Here is a 22430-nt window from a genome sequence, read left to right as displayed (position 1 = left end):
AGGGGCAGAGAGAGAGGGAGACACAGAATCTGAAACAGGCTCCAGGCTCTGAGCTGTCAGCACAAGCCCGATGCTGGGCTCGAACTCATGGACCGTGAGATCATGACCTGAGCCGAAGTCGGACGCTTAACCGACCAAGCCACCCAGGCGCCCCACCAATGCTATCTTTGTACAAACACCTCTAATATTTGCCTAGCAAAGAGTGAACCTATTAAGAATAAGTTCAATAAAGTATATTTTAAAATATAAAAATACAGGAGCACCTGGGTGGCTCAGTTGGTTAAGCATCTAACTCTTGATTTTGACTTAGATCATGATCTCAAGATTGATGGGATCTAGCCCTGCTTCAGTCTCTGCACTGACAAAGTGGAGCCTGCTTGGGATTCTATCACTCCCTCTCTCTCTGCCCCTTCCTAACTCACGTGCACACTCTCTCTCTCACAAAATAAAGAAGCATTTTTTTTTAAACTTAAAAAAATATTTATATACATACAAATAGAACCCTATTATAACATATCTCATTACTAGATTCAGATCATATTGCAAACAACATCCCTGGAAACAGCAAAATCACGGAGAATAAAATTATTAAAGACAGGAATTTGCACTGTAAATTGCCTATTTCATAAAAGATAGTAAAGTTTTCAGAATAATGTAACACTGGGGTTACCAAAGCCTTGATCTAGAAGACATTAGTAAGAGTGTCTTGAAAATGTGATATTCACATAAGACTGGGACATGTTGAACTTAAATCCCTCTCCCGTGAATTTATTTGGGGTTGAAGGCTCTAAAGTAGATGGGAAAAGGAAACTCCTTTGAATATGTTGCAACTATAGAATAAAGTTTCAAATCTATTCAAGCACAAAGGAATATTTATATGGAAAACCTATTAACTAGTAGAGGTGTTTTGAGGGACATTGGGGAAATGCTGAGGTAGTTAAAATGGATTTGTACTGGAAATCAAGAAGGCTAATTTCTAGTCTTAGACAGGTAGCTCCAGGGCTTAGGGAATCACACAATTACTGCAAAGCAGACACGTGCATTCTGTTCCAATTAAAATAGATCTTTAAATGCATTTCATCCATGAATTAAAAAATATAGTACTGATATTTCTCTTTGGATTCTCTGAGTTTCAATAAGAGCAACCCCAATTCAAATACATGTCCTAAGGCTTAAGGTTACACAATAGTGTAACCAGTCCAGGCCACACTTTTTTTTTTTTTTTCCCTTGTCTCTACTGGGTGTCCTACTTTTACTTCAATGGGTAGAATTCCCCTCATTGTCTCAAAATGCTTTCTCCAGCTACTTGGCTGCATTCATCTGTATTCTGCAAATGTGGGAGAGTATTTTTTCCCCAAATTTTCAGCAAATTCTGAGCTTTACTCCAATTAGACTCAGCGTTATATACTCCATGAACTAATCACATTGGCCAGACTTTGAAATGCACCAATAGGGTTTATCCTAGGTCATGTGCTCCTACCCCTGCAAGCAGGAAGGGGCTTAGTTTCCCTCAAGCTATAAGGATCTCTAGTGGCAAATGGGGATCTCGAAAAATACAAAATAAGACACGGGGATGCATTCAGCAACAAAAATTATCCTGTTCATTAGAGAAGAATGCAGAAAGGATCAAAATTATAAATTTATAAAATGATAAAAGCTTAAAAAGAGAAGAGTAGTAAATGAAAATAAGTGATCTGAACTGAATCTTTAAAAATACACATGTTATGTGAATAATAGACATTGTTATTTGAGCATATCTTTTTAAAATGTAATCCTCCCTTTGTTAGTGAATCAAACCATTCTTTTATAGCAAACTAATCTGTGTTTTCGGTAAGACATCAAATGCCTACAGAAACTGGACAGTTGCTGATTTTCATCGAAAATTTAATTAGGAACACAATTTCAGAGAGTGAATGACACAAAAACCAAATGAGATGACAAGTTTTCCGCAACTTTTTTTCACATGCTTAAGAAAATACACTTTTGATTTTACCAATGAAATTTTAGTGCATTTACTCAGATTTTGAAAACCCATTGTTTATATTATATTATATTAATTATATTAATTATATTAATTATATTAATTATATTAATTATATATTATATTATATTATATTATATTATATTATATTATATTAATTGTATTATATTAGATGTACAAACTTCTGAAATGAGAAATGTTAGCTCTTAACAGTGACGGACTAAATTTTAATAAGTAGGAAATTTTTAGCTTTGAATTCAAAGAGCCCAAAACATTTATGTATTCATTGTTACTATATCGAAAACAACAAAGAATGTTTAAGTCATACATTATGTGTTCTTTAAGACAAAACAAAAATGATAAAGAATGCTTACTGACATAATTTGTTATACTTGCATGAAGAGTTCAACATGAGATTTAGCACATTATGAACTGCTCTGGTAATACATATCTCTAAAACCCAGAAAGACCGTGTCCTACCCCTTGGCTTATGAGCAAGGTACAAGCCTAGAGATAGTCCCATGTTGGGTTTGGTAGGTCTGGTTTAAACCCTGTATGTTTTTGTTTTTGTTTCTTGTTTTAATTTTTTTTTTCAACATTTATTTATTTTTGGGACAGAGAGAGACAGAGCATGAACGGGGGAGGGGCAGAGAGAGAGGGAGACACAGAATCAGAAACAGGCTCCAGGCTCTGAGCCATCAGCCCAGAGCCCGACGCGGGGCTCGAACTCACGGACCGCGAGATCGTGACCTGGCTGAAGTCGGACGCTTAACCGACTGCGCCACCCAGGCGCCCCTTGTTTCTTGTTTTAAAGCACCCTAGGAAACTTCTACAAGCGCCTGCAGCTTGTAGCTATCCCTGATGGAGGTACTGGCATGGTGATGCTGGCAGTGGGTGAGACCCACCACCTCCCTCCCTGTGTGCGAGGCTCCCAGCACCCTGGTTCTCTAAGGATACGCAGTCCTTCCTCACCCCTGGGCAGTGAGCTCCTCTTTATGGAAGAAGGTGCAGCACCTACAGGTTATCTCAGCACTGCTTTCTTTGAGCACTCCTCATTCTGGGTTCCAGAGAAAGTGTCGCCAGCCCAGCCCTAACAATTTTTGACAAGTAAGCCACAGTGACTCAGGAGGAAGAGTCTGACAGGGTCACTCATGAATGTCCTTCAGGAGAGGGAGTGTTCTGGCAGCTGGCTCTGCTGCTTCCTTGCTAGTTCCCTGGGGGGCCAGGTGTTCCCCTCAGCCTCAGCCCCGAGGTCACCATCTGAACACAAGGGACTGAAGTGCGACCACAAACCACCTCACTTCTCCCCCTGGGTTAGATCTCACAGATGTGGCAAAAAGAAGGCCTTCAGCTGGGCCTGGACCACAGGCCTGATAAGCTGTGCAGGTCTGGTCACTGGAGAGCCCTTCGCTCTCCCTCACCTGCAGCCACTTTTGTTTTCATCCTCTCCCCACCCTCCCTATCCTTGCAGAATCAGGCTTTACAAAATAGCTAAGATTCTGGGGCACCTGGGTGCCTCAGTCCATTAAGCATCCGACTCTTGATTTCAGATCAGGTCATGATCTCAGGATTGGTGAGATCAAGCCCCACATTAGGCTCTGTGCTGGCAGTGCAGAGCCTGCTTGGGATTCTCTCTGTGCTTCTCTCCCTGCCCCTCCCTGACTTGCGCTCGCTCGCTCTCTCGCTCTCTCTCTCTCTCTCTCTCTCTCTCTTTTTCTCCCTCAAAATAAAGAAACTGTAAAAAGCACTAAAAAAAAAAAAACAGCTAACTCCTTCACTTCAAAGGTAAACACTCCATCTTTGACAAAGACGATGAGTGTTAGTGTCGATCTTAAGTAAAGTGCTGTGCACATTTGGCATTGAGCTCCCAACTTGCAATCAGAACAGGTTTGTGCCCCTCTTATTTGGAAATTATCAAGTTACCACTGCATCACATCTTATACCAACACAATGTATTTTTTTAAAACTGTTGCTTGAGATTTCCTTTTGTCAATCTAGATCCAAAGAATACTGAGAAATTCTTTGTTCTAAATGATCCAGTCCTATTTCTTCTTTGATCTCTGTTCTATTCTAGTGTAAGGCTCAGTCATATGCTGGTAAAGGCTTCTTCTGGACTAAAGCATCTTGGTAACACCTGTCAAACAGAGGACCTTTATATTCTGTTAACCGCAAAGCGTATGGGCTTGTTTTCGGCTTACTATATTTACAGTGACGGGGGTGAGTGTGACATTTAACCAAACAAACAACAGTGCTGAGCACTGTGCTAAGTTTAAGTGTAACGAGCTTAGAGAAGAAATGAGAATGTGATTTTTAAGGTGTGTGCACCATGAGGTGACCATGCTGCAAAGTGAAATTATGGCAAACAATATAAACAGTACAAATGTTAAACTGTGCAGTATGGGGGAGCTACAGGCTATAACAGTCATGGAAAGCTCTATACGATTAAAAAAAAAAGGCCAGCTTTATTTATATCATTACACACACCTGCAACCTGATGATTTCCTTGCTATTGTCTTTTCTTGGCCCCTCTACCTCTTATTCTTATTTTGTATTGTTACATAATTTACAAAGTGACAGACACACAGAAGACCCTCAACTAATGATTATAGCATGAGTATTGAAGATGAGTATCAGGTATGTCCCTTAGAGGGTTAGATGTTTTCTTACCAACAAAATGGTTGTGTGTTTCCTCACCTCTCCAAAAACCAATGAGCCGGAGTGACAATTCTCACATCTCATTCTGCACTCCAGGATTGTTTGTAACATATTCCATCCATCCTTCCCCAAACTTGAGTGCAATATCAGTAATAAACATTATAAGCACCAATGATTAATTATGCAGGTGGAAGAAACATTATATGCTTAGAAAAAATTCAGTTCAACTTAAGATAGAAATTCTTTCTTAATAAAATAACCTTTGGAAATATTTCACTATTTGGAAGATTCTGGTCAACATTACATGCAGATCCTGCTCTACTTTGGCATGACAAAAACAATACAAAGATATTTGTTCAACAGGAAAAAAAAAAGATATACATGTTTTCCTAGTTGCTACTGTGATGGAAATGTGTCTGGAATTCTTCTCTGTGTACTAACATGAACATATTTCAATGTTACCCAGATCGTGTGATCCTTCGTCATTGTGATAAGCCCATCCTATTTGCACATATGAACAATGGTTTTAAAAAATGACTAATATAAAGCGATGGAAAATGAAGTAGACAATAACACAACAGGTGAAGTAGTCATTTAAATTTCCCAGAATAGTTCTCAGTGATTTGTCCATCATTCACTGTTCTTTATGGTTTAAGTAAAATATTACAGTAAATGTCTTCCTCACCCCCAAAATCAATTTTCCTTTACAAACACATTTTACTGTAAAAAGAGCAATAGTTCATGGTGTGTGAATAATAAAAAAAAATTGCTATCATCTCCATGCTGCCTTCTGTTTTTCTTGTACATATGGATATGAGAAGAGTCTGTAAGCAAATCAGAGTAGGCTAAAATTTTCACGTATCATAATTTTGTGGGAGCACTATTTGGCTCTTAGATTTAGATTTCACAACAATAAGCAGATATTGTAGGTGACACAGGCATTATCTACACCTCTTTAGCACAGTTATGCTCTTATTGAACTTGGTTCTTCGTGTTATCAGGCTTTCAAAATCTTATTTCATGTTTTAATGAATACTTCAAACTCTGGGTTTATAAACATTTGCTTTATAGGAAGAAAATGGCTTTTAGTTTCTCCTTCTAAACCCAGTTGTCAAAATTGTACACATATCAAAATTATTCAGTTTGAGAATGAAATATCCAATTGAGAGCTATACTCCTGTTTTGTTCTTACATCACCTTTTGTGGTATTTCTAGGAATTGGGTTGCATTGCTTAACAGTATTAAACAAAAGTGACTATAAAAATAGGAAACAATTGTACGTTTTCTTACATACAGAGATCGACTTCTTCCTCTTGTTACTTGTGAGGTTTTTCCTGAATAATCTTCATAGCTCCAACCAGTTGAACTTTCAACATTTGCTGATATCTTAGAAGCTGCTTTGTGTAGAGATTTTCCCCTAAACTACTATATATATATATATATATATATATATATATATACTATATAGTATATATATATAGTATATATATAGTATTTTATATATAGTATATATATACTATATATATATAGTATTAGAAAAAACACTTTTTTAAAGTTTATTTATGAGAGGGAAATAAAGTTTATTTTGAGAGGGGGGAAATAGGTAGGGAGAGGGAGCGAGGCAGAATCCCAAGCAGGCTCCATGCTATCAGTGCAGAGCCTGATGCAGGGGTCCATCATCGAGATAGATCATGCATGACCTGAGCCAAAATCAAGAGCTGAATGTTTAACCAACTGAGCCACCCAGATGCCCCAAAAGAACACTTTGTTTTACAGATTTGGCTGAGGTGTTCCATTGGGTGGTTAAAAGTTTAGACAAAAGTTAGTCATCAGTGACCAAGTTTCTTGCAGATTTTGATTCTACTATGTCTACCTTTATGCAGAAAGTTTTGTAAATTTTAACCCCAGCTATTAAAATAGAAATCTAGAAACTTCCTAGGACAAACATAAAGTCTGCAAGTAATTTCAAATTCTATATTTTATATGGAAACTCAATTACCACCAGAAATATGGTGGCAAAGATGTTGTTACTATCCCCATTTCACATGTAAGAACACTGAAACTCAGAGAAAAACCAGACCAATCCACAACACTATTAACTTGGAGGTCTGGGAAACAATCTGAAGGTTTTTTTTTTTTTTTTTTTTTTTTTTTTAATTTCAAGTTTTCAACCATTTTCCCTCCAACAATAGGCCTTTGCAGAAGCCAATTTACTTGTGTAATATACTTTTCTTACAACACGTTAAATCTCAATTTAATATTGAACTCAATTGGTTCATCACTTTATTTAACACAATGTTAGTGTCTATGAATATGTGCTACATTATATCCACATTCTACAAAACACATGCACAGGGAATAATTAATTAATGAGGGAAACTTTTAAATATAAGTATAAGTACAACTGCAAAAACACTTTTAAGTGTTGGAGTCTTGCTTACAGGCCATGAGGGTCTTTAGTCATTAAGATATTGAGTGTCATACTAATGCTTTTATATGAAAACATCCTTAGACATAACCCAATAAAAATCAGGCAGGCTTTCTCTGATCTCTTCAGTCTTTAATGATGCATTTCTGCTCTGAGTTTGAGGTTAAGGCATAATTCAACAGCTAATTAGATGTGGTCTTTGATCTCTCACTTGTGTTTCATAACTGTCTCATCTCCCTGACTAGATTTTAAGTTCTTTGGGAGAAGATATCCCCACAATCTCTTCTTTTGAATCCTGGAGATTACTTAACATCCAACCTTGTACACATCAGGAGATGAGTACAAATATTTATTTTTTATCAGATCATAATAAAAACGTTTCTTTAGTGATCTTTTTAAGTTACCAGAAACAGATGATAAAGTATGAGCTTTTAAAATCATGTTCCTTGGTTTCTACTCTTCTGTCATTCAATCTGCAGCTTACTATATGATGTAAACATACATGGTCTGTCTATGATAAAACATTTTATACAAAAAGTCTTATCAGCCTGGGCCTATAACTTAATATAAATTAGTTTTTCCTACTTGCATGAGAAATCGGGCTTATAATGAGAATGCATATCCAGTGTACCTGCAAAGAAAATTCTTTGATATGCTGTAGAGCAAATAGGAACTGCAATTTCATTTAGAAGTTTGCAAGTGGCTTATGTTCAAAGAGAATAAGCCAGGAAAGGTGAGCCTGATTTTCCTTCACTGCTGACTGCTAAACTGAATCAAGTAAGATCCTTTCCATTTCAAGTTATGGAACACACAACTCAAACTGCTTTAATACACTGGTTTATCCACATTGCTGAAAAGTCCAGAAGTAGAGTCAGTTTCAAGTATTTGATTAGGACTCCTCCTCTTCCTTTCCCCTGCAATTCTCTCGGCTCTGTCCTATTCTAATACAGAATTTATTCTCAAGCAGGCTTCTATCACTAGAGCAAAATTACCGTGGACTTTTAGGCATGATATATGCATCACCACAATGTTTTCTCCATCAAATATAATAACGTTAAACTGATTACATTATGTTTCAGTTAATACCTGGGCATGAGAAAATACCACGGGAGTATTTCATCGGTGATGGAATTATCTGTGATTAATTTTTACATATTAAAAATCAATCCTAAACTGATGCCCACTTCAATTCCTACCACGAGTCATAAGAACAATGCTGGGGAGAAAAATCACAATGAATTCTGTAAGAAACAGAATTGATTGTTTCCTTATAAAGGTCCTACTTTTAGTTTCATATAGGTTATTATTAACCTCACCCATAATTATATTTTGAATACCAAAGAATAACTCAGAGGCATGAGCACACTGGACGTCAGGCTTCAATTGTGAAGTGTTCATGATAACGTTGGCACGATCTCCCTAAAAACTGGGACCTCATCAATAATAGGAACATTTTGAGAATTCAATTAGTGTAGTGGTGCTTGGGTGGTGCAGCCAATTGATCCTCTGACTCTTGATCTGGGCTCAGGTCATGATCTCACAGTTTGTGAGTTCAAGCCCCACATCGGGCTCTGTGCTGATGGTGTGGAGCCTGCTTGGGATTCTCTCTCTCCTCTCAGTCTCTCCCCTACTTGTGTTCTCTCTCTCTCTCTCTCTCTCTCTCTGTCTCTCTCTCTCTCTTCTCAAAATAAATAAATAAACTCAAAACAATAAAACAAAAAAAGAATTCAATTACATGTAAATATACCTAGAAAAAAATCCTTAAGTGAATATTTATTTTTGAATTAACTAATACATCTTTGCATTAATGTTATGAATCAAGAAATGTGTACACATGTACACTGTACACGTGAAGAATCCGTGGTCGAGTGTTGACTGAGTGATTTGTTGAAGTTTGTACAGCTAAACGTGAGAACAGAAGAGCACAAAAAGACATTCTAAACCTAAGTCTCTTGCTAATCTATTATATTGGACATAGGAGCCTGCATAAAAAAGCAGGATCTAAACTACACACTCTAAAATATTTAAGGTTATGAAGATAGAGCAAGAATATAAAAATTATAAATACATAATGAATCACTTGTATAGCACTGTTCTTAGATCATATATTAAACTTCATTATGTAGTTTTCCACTTAGGAGCAAGGAAATAAAGAAAGATAAATATCAGCCCCTTGATTTAATAGAAGCCTGAGGAGTGAGGAAGGGGGGAAAAAAAGGCAAAAGAAGATCCCTGTCTCTATTTGTGATCAGGATTTTTCACGGTGGAGATCTCTTCAGTTGCTCTGTCTGGCTACAGATGTATGTACAAAAGGAAATAGATATAAATCAAAGCAAGGAAAGTAGCCTTCTGACAAACTTCTTTCACGTTTAGGAAACCCACATATCTCAGTTCGTGGAAAATGTTGCAGTTTCTCTATACTTCCTGAAGCACAGATTCCTGCTTCCACAGCCTCCATTCTACCCAACTCTCACTGTCTCTTTCAATTTCTCCCTCTTCAATGAATTAATTCCAGAAGCAAACATGCTTTTCTTCTTCACATTGAAAACTAAATTATGGTTCTCTCCTCATTACCCTCCAGCTACTGACTCCTTTCTTTGTTCCATCCAATGCTTGTCTGTGGTCACTGATTTTTAATTTTATTGCACCTGTTTGAACCCTTGCATACAAAACCACTGTCCTCCAGTGTTCCACTGACACTATAAAAACCAAGGTCAGCAATTTTTCTAAGTTGCTGATTCCAATGTTCCATTTTCAGTTATCCTAGTTAACCTAGAAGCAGCATTTGACAAATTTCATTATTCATCCTTGAAACGCATCCTTGGCTTCTTGGACATTGTTCCCTTTTGATTTTTCCTTTCTCATGCTCTTCCTTCACTTCTCAGAAAATTAGATATTTTCTAATTGCCCCAACCCCTGTATGTTGATGTGAACTTGGGCCCACTTCACAAATACTTCCATTTTTTTTCCTATACTTATTCTCTAGGTGATCTCATCTAGTCCCTTAACTTTAAATATCATCTATATGCTAATGACTTCAACATTTATATCTAGAGCCAGAGACTTATTCCTGAATTTCAAGCACATAAATTCAGATGCTAACATCAATCCTTAGATGTCTAAATTTCTGATCTCCTCACCTCCCTACACCTGCCCTTCCCATAGTCCATCCCTAAGTCAATAAATGGGAACTTCATTCTTTGGCAGTCCCATTCAGCAGCAAACCCTGGCAGTCCCATAGTCTAAATTGAGCCAGTAACGGTTTTGAATGTCATTACAAATATATATATATATATATATATATATATATATATATATATATAAATGTATATATATATATATATATATAGAGAGAGAGAGAGAGAGAGAGAGAGATACATATATAGAGAGATACATATATACATATGTATCTCTCTGTATATGTATATATATAAATAATGTGGTCCTTTAGCTCCATAAAGTTTGTGCTTAAATGTCACGTTTGAGTGAAGCTTTCTTTCCTTTACATATGACAATTATTACATCTGAAAACTGAAAGATTTTTCTTTTTTTTTCCGTTTAGTATTGATTTCTCTTGACTAGAATGTAAATTCAATGAGGAAATTTTTTTTCCCTATTTTATCCCTTCTCTATCCTAGTGCCACAATAATGTCTGGCATATGGTAATTTGTCAACAAGTATTTTTGAATCAATATATGATTATTTATCTTCAATGTCATTTGATACTTAATCAAATACTCCTTTAGAAGCTTTTTAATTTTTTTTTTTTTGGAAATTTGTTGTGAGAAGTTCCTTGTAAATTGCTGACTCTGTAATTCTGCAGCTCAGAATACAAAACAATGAACAGAATAGATGCTCTATTAATGTATGAAGAAGGTAGGAGAGAAATGGAATTGAGGAGGAAAGTAAGGATAGGAAGAAATTATTCTGAAATAGGAAATAGGTCATTTCTTATTGCTTAAAGCCACTACAATATTAGTTATTTGTTGTCACAGAATAACCCAAATTATCCTGACTGATACATCACTTTAAAATTTTCATAGCCCTTTTATGTAAATGGTCAATGTGATCATGATTAGTACATTGAGGGTAATATGACTATACTATTTATTATCTAAACTGGGATACTTTGGGGTCCTCAGAGTACTAAAATAATTACAGTTACATATTTTTTTGAAATATTTATTTTTTCACTGAAAATGTGTTATGTTGGTAGGCTTATGTAATAGTTCTGCTTACAAATTATCTTCAGAAATAGTTATTTCCAAAAAATAAAATATCAGCAAATATAAAGACAAAAACATCAAAATAAATGGTATATTAACGTCTCATCATATAACATTAAAATTTAAAAACAACAGAATAATTACACTTGGCACATAATCATGAAGTTTAATTATTTTCTTAGCTTTGTCTCTTTAATACTATATTTTTAAATGATTTTTTTTCAATATGGTCTTAATATATTTTCATTTTCATAAAATTATCTTAAATCTACTTCAAAATTGAAACTTAGGTTTAAAGATTTTGAAATTGTCATCAAATTTCAGTTGGCTTCTGTGTTAGTTCAGTTCCTTCTAGAAGATCCCAATATGGATTTATATTATACCTGAAAAATTATGGAGGATAAAGGAAAGAAAGACCAAGACTTGGTAGGAAAAGTCTCAAGACCCCAAGCTGGTCTGACATCTGTGATATCAGGAAGATACTATAGAAAGAGCTGAGGGCTGGGAAAATGTAGGCTAAGCTGCTATGGCGTCTACAAGCAAAAATTAGTCTTTGTATAGAAAGGACCCAGCTCCAGCGCCTCCATCATGCTCGGTTATTGGCTGATGTCTTAGTCTCCTCAGACTTCTTTATTTTTTAATGTTTTTATTTATTTTTTGATTGAGAGAGAGAGAGAAAGAGAGAGAGAGAGAGAGAGAGAGAGAGAGAGAGACAGTGAGCTAACAGGGGAGGGGCAAAGAGAGCAGGACAGAGAGAATCCCAAGTAGGTTCCACACAGTTCTCAACACAGAGACCAGTTTGGGGCTGGAACCCACAAACCATCAGATCATGACCTGAGCTGAAATGGAGTTGGACACTTAACTGACTGAGCCACCGAGGCACCCCATTCTGCTCAGACTTCTATAACCGAGTACCACATACTGGTCAGCTTAAACAATACAAATTTATTTCTCATAGTTCTGGAGGCTGAGAAGTCTAAGATCAATATGCTGGCCAATTGGATTCCTGGTAAGAGCTCTCTTTTCCGCTTGCACATGGCCACCATCTTGCTGTGTTCTCAAATGGCAGAAAGAGAGATAGAAAGCAAGTTCCCTGGTGTCTCTTCTAAGGACACTACTTCTTTTTTTTATTATTTTTAATGTTTATTTTTGAGATGGAGAGAGAGACACACACAAACAGAGTGCAAGTCGTTGGGGGTGGGGTGCAGAGAGAGAAGGAGACACAGAATCCGAAGCAGGCTCCAGGCTGTCAGCACAGAGCCTGATGTGGGGCTCAAACTCACAAACCACTAGATCATGACCCAAGCCGAAGTCAGACGCTCAACCAACTGAGCCACCCAGGCGCCCTTAAGGACACTACTTCTAAGGACACCATCCTTTTGACCTCATTTAACTCCTCCTTAGAGCTCCTATCTTGAAATACAGTCACATTGGAGATTAGTGCTTCAATATATGAATTTGGGGATACAATTCAGTCCATTACAGCTGGGCTGATCTCAGAAGAAATATACTTCATCATGAATGCCACAGCAGATCTTCAGGTGGCAGCTGGAGGATATAAGATAACTACTCTCCTTGCAGCAATTTCTCTGGAAAAAAAAAATATATATGAGCAGCCACAACTCCTCTTTTGGTAAATCTTTCCATGGAAAGCCAATATACTCAATGGAAAATACTCTAAATTCAATTTTTACATTAAAACGTATAAATATTTTACACCTAAAATACCCACAGTTAATATTATTTGTCTCCATTAAAAATAACTTTCTTTGGAGCATTTGAGTGGCTCAGTTGGTTAAGAGTCTGTCTCTTGATTCCATCTCAAGTTATGATCTCATGGTTCATGGGTCCGAGTCCTGTGTTGGGCTCTACACTGACAGTGCAGAGCCTGCTTGAGATTTTCTCTCCCTCTCTCTCTCAAAATAAATAAGTAAGTAAACTTAAAAAATAAAAGTACCTTTCTTTGACTAATATATTATAAAAGATAAAAAATAATTTATTTGATGAGTTTATCAAAATTAGATATGCAAAATCATAGGCATTTCCAATTTTATTCCATAATGATGAAGAAAGAAATGTACACAATTAAAAATAAGACTTCCATCAAAGATATTTTCCATAGGTTAAGATATCCAAAGTACATTTATGGAATTACAAAAATAAATCTCATACATAATTTCAGTTACCAATTAATTTTTGGTTTTTACCTTGATATTTTAACAATATTCTTCAATGTCTTTTTATTTGCAAGTTTTGTTTTAACAATTGCACAGTGCCTGACTCATTGAATGATTAAAGACCTTCAACTGATTTTAACCAAAATGCAAAACAAATTTAAAAGACATATTAAAATGCTCAGTGTCATTGCAGGACACTGAAGGTATAAAATCTTGTAAGTTCCACTTAAAAGTTCCTCTAATAGTCAAACATCTTTAAAATCTAATTGGTGATAAGCAGCAAAGAAAGCACATGCTTTCATGCAGATATATTATTTTGTTTCAACATCATCCATGTTTCAAAAAATGTGCATTTCTGTTACTCTGTATGTGTAGTACTCTAATATTTGTCAGTTTTGACAACCACACCATCTATTTTGATTGGTAGTATATCACAGCTTGTTTGGAGACAATTATGAATTATATGTACAGTCAATCAATTCAAAGTACACTTATGCTCCATAGAATTCTTAATTCATTAAAGACACTGATCTTTGCCATAACTTCTTCAAGCAAAAAAAAAAAAAAAAAAAAAAAAAAAGGATTTTTACTATCACTGTTAAAGCAAAAAAAAAAAAAAAAGTAACAGAACTTACAATAGTATTTGAAATAGTAATGGAGGCTTCACCTTCAATAGAATGAAATCTGAATATCTTTTCTTTGATTGGATAGAAAATTAAATCATTGTGTTTAATTAACAGATATTTTGTTCCAAGCATGTAATGACACTGATATAAAATGGATAGTATTTAGTTTTTTGAGAAACTAAATTCTTCTAGTAATGTAGCAAATATATTCATACATATCAACCCAACTTGTTATATGTGTATAAGAAACTTGGGAATTACCAAATTTAACTTAGAAGAACAGTTTCTGATCAAAATAAAAGGCCATGTTTTCCATACTGATGTAAAAATAATTTATGGGATTAAATCTTCTTTGGGCACTGTCTTCTTTAACTTTTGAACTCAGAACTATTGCTTCCTCATTATATTTGTTTCTTTTGAATTGCACGTGGTCAGCAACATCCCTATGATCCCCATGGTATAGATGGTAAAGAGCAACATATTTTATGCAAGTTCCATGTTTAACATTCCTTGTGTTGCGTAAGTTGCACGTTACTATATTCACTGCCTTTATATTTCATCAAAAATATTTTTATTTCTATTTAACTCATTACTGCTGAAAAGATCATTGCAAAATTTGAAAAGAAATTGTTACCAAGAATACAATAAATAGTTGTTGATCTACACCACACAATATGTGGCAAAAATAACTTTAACAAGAGAGTTCGGACTATTCTCCATGGCAAAACAGCTTGGTCCCTATTTCTTGCACATATGTCATGAGTACTGGAGCTATGATTTTCCACGTTTACCACTGTGCCCATTAATTGGCAGCATTCCTGCATCAGTCAAGCCAAGCATGGACCACAGCACAATTGGCTGGTGCAGTGGCAAAAAGGCAGGAACACCAGATCAAATACCTCCCCTGCTACCACCCAGACAAGCAGTTAGCTGACTATCTGTTTGTGTCTGAATTCATTTCACTCGGGAGTATATTACATGCAGTCCTGAACAGGAGGTATTGGTTATATTACATCTGGAAAGAAGTCAGGAAAAGAGAGGGAGGTATCTCAGTTTTGTTTTCTTTGGTTTTTCACATGTAACCACACATTGAAATGAGTTCTCTCTTCAAAACACATGCATTCCACACAAGCACTAGATGACACCACAGCAGAAGCTGGAAGGACAAACTGGAAGGTGCCCAAATTTGTCCTGTTTAATACTTTACAGCAAATAGTAATAATCCTTCTTTAAAATATGAAGGAGTTAGAATAAGGGCCAGGTATGAGGCCTAAACCAAACGATGTAGGCCTTTTACCTTAGATTACTGTGGTAGTAATTGTTTTAGGCTACCCTTTATTTTCACCTTTTTTTATTCATCTTCTGATAACAAATCCAACCCATCTCTTGAATCACATGTGTAAGCGTGGGACCCAGGCCTACCCAATCACAATACCCAGGAATGATGATGTGATCCAGGCTGAGGCAACCAGTCAAGTGTGAAACTTCCAACTATTGTTATTGCCAAAAACTGTCCCTCTCCCCAGTGTCATGAGGCTGATGACCCTCTTCCTAACCACATGAAAGGAACAAAGCTGAGTGGTGAAGGGAGAGACAGAGACAAAAAAGGGATTGAGCAAATTGACAATACTGAGCCCTGGGTTCACTCTTGACTGACCCCAGCTCTATGGCAATTCTCAGGGAAGAGAAAGAGTCATACATAATTTGCTTTTTTTTTTATTTTTATTTTTTTTACTTAAAAGTAACACATAAATACAAATGTATATCTATCATTCCTGATTCTCAAGTAAAGATACTAAAAAATGGACACATGCCCATCTGGTTAAGGGGAGAAAAAAAAGATTCTAGCATACATCCTTTGTAACCTGAATTGATACAAAGGGATCACTGCTTTCTACTTCATACAATTTATAAAACTACATGCATAAAACTAAAAGAAATAGGTCAGTTCTTATAATAAAAATATAAATTCTGGGGTGCCTGGGTGGCTCAGTCAGTTGAGGGTCTGACTTTGGCTCAGGTCATGATCTCATGGTCCATGAGTTTGAGCCCCACGTCAGGCTCCGGGCTGACAGCTCAGAGCCTGGAACCTGTTGCAGATTCTGTGTCTCCTCTGCCCCTCCCCCCTCACGCTCTGTCTCTTTCTCTCTGTCAAAAATAAACATTAAAATTTTTTTAAATAAATAAATAAATTCGCCAAATTAAAATTACTTTAAAATAAGATAATAGCTTTATGATAAAACACTAATATTTTAAATCTTATTAATCCTTGAATGTCTTTCTACAACCTTCTTAAAATAAATGTGCTTCGAATATATTACCTATTACATTACACCTCTTCCAGTCTAGCACATTGTTGCTATTAGAGAAGTAACAAAGTCAAATCTTTAGCAAAATGACTTGCTTATGACTAGTCATACTACTTTGAAATTCTAGCCTATCCTAGGTCTTTCTGTTACACTAGTTGATCTTTTCTCATCTCCCAGATTCAGTGCTATAACAAAGAGTAGTGAGCCCCAGTAGTTATGAATTATGAGTGAATAAGTAAAACTCTCTCATTAACAATTGTTCAACGGATCCTATCATTTTAACCAGGCTGCATTAGATTATAATTAATGTCAAGGGATTTTTTTTTTTGTTTAAGTTTATTTATTTTGAGAGAGAGAGAAAGTGAGCAGAGAAGGGGCAGAGAGAGAGGGAGAGAGAATCCCAAGCAGGCTCCATGCTGTCAGCGCAGAGCTCAACGTGGGGCTCCATCTCATGAAGCATGAGATCATGACCTGAGCCGATATTAGGAGTCAGATGCTTAAACAACTGAGGCACCCAGGTGCCCCAGGAATTCTTGACAGAGAAAACAAATCACTGAGGTCATCTGGAAGAGACTGCTCACATATGAATAAGGTCTGTTCCTTTACTGTGACAATGGTGGGAATCTCTGGGGGTTCATTATACGGCTAAAACTTTGGAAACTTTTAACACATTTTTAAACCAGTATTTCCCCCATTTTCCATCCTCCCAATCAGTATTATAGTCTTTGAGTTACCGCGCACCACCAGTAATGGGAAAACTTCCCAAAAAAGTGAAACATGGTTAAGGATGCATCCCTGGTTCATCATACATAGATCCTGTGCTGCCTGATTGTTTCATCTCACAGAGCAGCTTAGCTCACTCAATGGTGATGGCACCAGTATGCCATCGTGACAAGGATCATGAGGCCATATCTAATCTCAAAAGGAAGTGTGCCATGAGTGAATGGAAATGTTACTCTGGAAAAAGGAGGAAGGGAATAATAAGATGACTGCTATGTACTCTCTCTGTGGGACTCACTTTTTCTGCCATGTTTCCACATGTGTAATTCTGATCTAGGGTGTTTCAGCATACTGAGATAGGGGGAGACACTCATAAAGCCAAGGCTTAATTAACCTATTGATTCTTCAGAATTGAAAGCCTAACACTTGCTGGAAATGTGTACTTGTCAAATGTTGTATTAGTACCAGACATCATTCCATTGGGTGTTTTCCGAAAATGAGATGTAGGAATGGATTTCAGACTGGCTGAATCCTGGATTGGTTATGGGATATTTTTAGTACTTTTTTTAGATATTTCAAAGTACCTAAATCACTTCATTTAATTTGCATACTTTTATGTCATTGGTAAATGGCATATTGGATTTGAACCCAATTCTATCAGGATCCAAATCTGCTTGACTCTTTTCTCTATACTGGGTTCAAATTCAATGATGTAAGAGTCCCAAAACCATATAATGTTAGAGGAAGGAAGATAATGTAAATACGCAATGTTGGCCTCATAGACGATAGAGACAGGACTACAAAAAATATTTAATTTTCCTTCTCACTCAACAATAAGGAAAACAATAGCACTAGTGCTCTGCTAAATAGCAAATGACATTTAGCCTCAGTATTAGGACGCAATAGGAAATGGTGGATACTGTGGTAAACTACAGCCAATAATCAGGATGTTTAAAAAAGATTCACTGGAATAAAATTTTATTTTTTTCAAGAAAAGTCAATTATTCAAATATGAAATAAAATCTCCCAGTTCTAATTAAGAATAAAATATAAATACTGTGTAGGCCAACACTGTCTGAGTCAAACAAAATACATCTGCGGACCATCTGGGACCCTCCAACTGCCAGTTTGCAACCTCTGAAAGGAAAACACACTCAGTACAGCACTTAGATTTGTGAAGTGCTATACACATAACGAGAAGCCAAGAGAGGCTGGGATGGGAGAAGCCAGTGAAATGTTTCCAAATAAATTTATTTCTCTTCTTCCTCTTCCAGTTATTCAACAGACAGATATAAAGCATTTATGTCAACATCTTTTATTTATTTATTTTTATTTATTTATTATTTATTTATTTATTTATTTATTTATTTATTAAGAATGTGAGGGGGGCGCCTGGGTGGCGCAGTCGGTTAAGCGTCCGACTTCAGCCAGGTCACGATCTCGCGGTCGTGAGTTCGAGCCCCGCATCGGGCTCTGGGCTGATGGCTCAGAGCCTGGAGCCTGTTTCTGATTCTGTGTCTCCCTCTCTCTCTGCCCCTCCCCCGTTCATGCTCTGTCTCTCTCTGTCCCCCAAAAAATAAATAAACGTTGAAAAAAAAATTAAAAAAAAGAATGTGAGGGAGGGAGGGGCAGAGAGAGAGGGAGAGAGAGAATCTCAAGCAGGCTCTGTGCAGTCAGCAAACAGCCCAAATGGGGGGAGGGGGCATCTCGATCTCATGAATCGGGAGCTCATCACCTGAGCTGAAATCAGGAATCAGACACTTAGCTGACTGAGCCCCTCAGATGCCTCTGACACTAATATCTTTTAAAGGGGAGTCCTGGAGTCCTGTTCAAGATATTTTGTTGAATAAATTAGGAATATATGTGCTCCATTTATACATATTTTTTAAATGTGTACTCCATGCTAAAAAGTAAAGCTAAAGACACGGTGTAGGAGCAAGATTATTCAATGCTATAAAATTTTTAGCAGTGTTATGTTAATTTTTTTTTTAATTTTTATTTATTTTTGTGAGAGAGAGAGGCAGACTGCAAGTGGTGGAGGGAAACAGAATCTGAAGCAGGCTCCAGGCTATGAGCTATTAGCACAGAGCCCGATGCAGGGCTCAAATCCACGAACTGTGAGATGATGACCTGAGCCGAACTCAGATGGCTTAATCGACTGAGCCACCCAGGCGCTTCAGCAGTGTTATTTTAAATACAGCAAATTTGTAGAAATGATCTATACAACTTAATATTTCCAAGTGGACTTTAAAAGACCTGAGTGTCTTTCTTAGACTGATTGTACTAGATAGATTTATGTACATAGAGGTAAAGTAACTAAATTTAAACACATGCACACACATGTGCACAGAGATACACACATACACTTACACACACACATGGTAAGGTTTCCCTCCAGTGAATTCTAAAGCATTCATTTCTTCTCACTTTCATATGGCACCACAAATATGCTACTGTTGACATTATTACATTCTGTTGATGCCTGACTATTGCCACAACTAACTTGAGTCTCTATGATAACAATAATTCAATCCAAGTCTGACTGATTCCAATAGTTATTTAACTACATGACATTGCCTCATTTACTTTTGCATCTCTTGATATAAATCTACGCATGACACATAGTAGACACTCAGTAACTATCAAAAGACTGAATAAACACATAATTACATAAATGTATGCCTCAGTGTGGAGCAAACAGGAAGATTGTATCAGTGTGAGAGGCACTATAATACAGTTGAGTGAATATAGACTTGGGGATAGATTTCTAAAATTTTAAAGTTATGAATACCAGTCTGCTTACCTATGAACTAAATGAACTCAGACAATTTACCTATCTTTTGTGAATATCTTCATAAGACTATGGTGAGGAGACCATGGAAAATGCCACATTTCAGGATGTTCTTTCTCTTTGCCTCTCCTTCTCTGTTAGTCTTTTTCTTCTAGACAATGTTATTTGTTATTAGCCGATGCCTGTAATTTTATTCATGAGCTGACATTGTGAATTACTGCTAAGCCTGGTAAAGTAGTCATCTCTGTTGACTGTGAACTAGAAACATGTGGTATTAACTGGGCTAAAATGGAATGTGCAAAACCTAATCACCAAACCCCTTCATTCCCACAATCTTGCCCCTTATAATGTTCTCCCTTTAATCAAATTTATAATGTAATCTGAAAGTCTTTAGATTCAAAATTCCAAGCAGCATCTATAGAATTCAGGTCGTATATACAGCCCTAAGTCCAGAGAATAGAAAAGGCTAAGAGACATTTACCTCTCTAGAAGGGAATTGTTCATATATATCCATCATGGAAATGGGTAGGGAACAAAAATGAGATTTCTAAACTTTGAAAAATTTATATAGTCTCAGGTCTCTGATCTCTGAAGCCCTAGGGTCTCTGGAATGGGTCAAGGATCATCCTGCAAGCATTATTATAGATCAATGGACTTGTGTTCCATGGAGCTGGAACATGATGTGGTTCATTGTGGTTCACGATAAATGTGTTAGATGAAAAGAAAGAGGGAAGCGAAGAGGGAGTCAAGGAAGGATAAAGAGAGTAACTGAAGGAAGAAGGAGGGGGTAAAATAAGAAAGAAAGAAAATGTACTTATATTAATTGGTTGGATTAACCAGTACATAATATACCTTTTATAAATATTGTGTTATAATGTGTCTGAGAAGAAACTTTATTTAATATACAAGATATGATACTATCTTCTAAAGCACTTAATATCAAGATACAAATGTAAATAGGATCATGGCATAACAAAAATAAAATCACAAAAATGATTTTCCCTATTGTCCACAGTCTGTGTTTTAAGCACAAGGTAGTAGCCCCTGTGCTGTTACGAGTCTTTGAATTTATATGCTGCCAATAATATTCATTGTAATTCTGGGCTCCAAATAATAGGTAAATGTGGGTCACAGAGTTTCATTTTTTTGAGAAAACATTTACTTTATGGTTGAAAAGTCTCCTAGGTTTAGTAAGAAATGAAGCAAACCCATATCTTGGCTCTGAATTATTTGAAAAAAAATGTGCTTACAATCTCAAAATGGCAGAACTCTGTGACAGTGTGGAAATAAGTCAAAGAGTGCATTTCTTTTTCCTGTGAAGACAGCAAATATGTAAGGTTCACTGGTTTCAAGTTCGCTTTTATGAAAATAATATCTCAGTGCTGCTTCAGGGTTATAGTATTTAAAAGATATACTGTATGTGCAAACTGAGAGCCTGTGAGGCTTTTCAAAACATGTGTCTAAAACAGAGCTGTTTAGTTTGACGGAGCTTCAAATGCCAAGAGACTGTGTTGAATGCAAAATCAAGTTCTGAAAGTGAAGAGCAGAAAGGTAATTGGACGAGCTTGAATCCTGACAAAGTTCAGTACTGCCTTGTCTCAAGATGGCAATCAACTCATCTCAGACTCCTCTCAAGATTTTTTAAGCGGTGTTCTGGGACTTTCCCCAAAGAACTCTTTGGTGCAATACTTAAGTCTGAATGGTAGATCCTTGTGTACTTTTTTTTTTAATTATATGTCATCGTGTAACATATGACATCAATGAAATAATTGAATTCTCAAATTCTAGGAGACAGAAAACATGTTGACTTCCATTAAATACATTGATTTGTGTATTTTGATAATACTCATCTATATGCTTATTGGTTAAAGCCAAATAGAAAACGTAAAAATACAGTAATCATACTTTAACCACATTTTGAATGGAGTTCAGAAAACAGAGACCCTTACTGTATTCTTCTCTCCTCTAATTCCAGCGCCTACCCCTGAGTTGGGAAAAGGTTCTATTTTAATTTATATTTAGTTTATGGAAAATGAATCAACATTTTAAAGAATCATAATTAAGTAATATCATAAACATATAAAAATCCAGGAAAACTGGATTAACATTCACAGGCATATAGGTAGTATGTAAAAAATGTGTTAAGTCTCGGGTGCCAGGGTTGTAGAGTCAGCTATGCTTCTGACTTTTGATTTAAGCTCAGGTCAGAGCCTGCTTGGAATTCTCTCTCCCTCTCTCTCTCTCCCCCTCCTTCTGCTTGTGCTTGCTCTCTCTCAAAATAAATAAATAAATTTTTTCTTTTTAATGTGTTAAAACTGACTCTGAAATGTGACACAAAGGACCGCCCAGCAACCACATTTCCACATTCAATCTCTGCATTTCCAGTCTGACTTCTAAACACAGAACTACCTGACCAAGAAGTATAAAGATGTTAATGTCACTTTATATTTAAGCCTTAAATTTGCTCTGTTAGCCAAAATCAGGGTAATAAAATTTCCATATGAAAAAAAGGACAGG

This window comes from Prionailurus bengalensis, chromosome B1, assembly GCF_016509475.1.
Source record: "Prionailurus bengalensis isolate Pbe53 chromosome B1, Fcat_Pben_1.1_paternal_pri, whole genome shotgun sequence".
Taxonomy (NCBI): Eukaryota; Metazoa; Chordata; class Mammalia; order Carnivora; family Felidae; genus Prionailurus; species Prionailurus bengalensis.
This window is presented reverse-complemented; position numbering follows the sequence as displayed.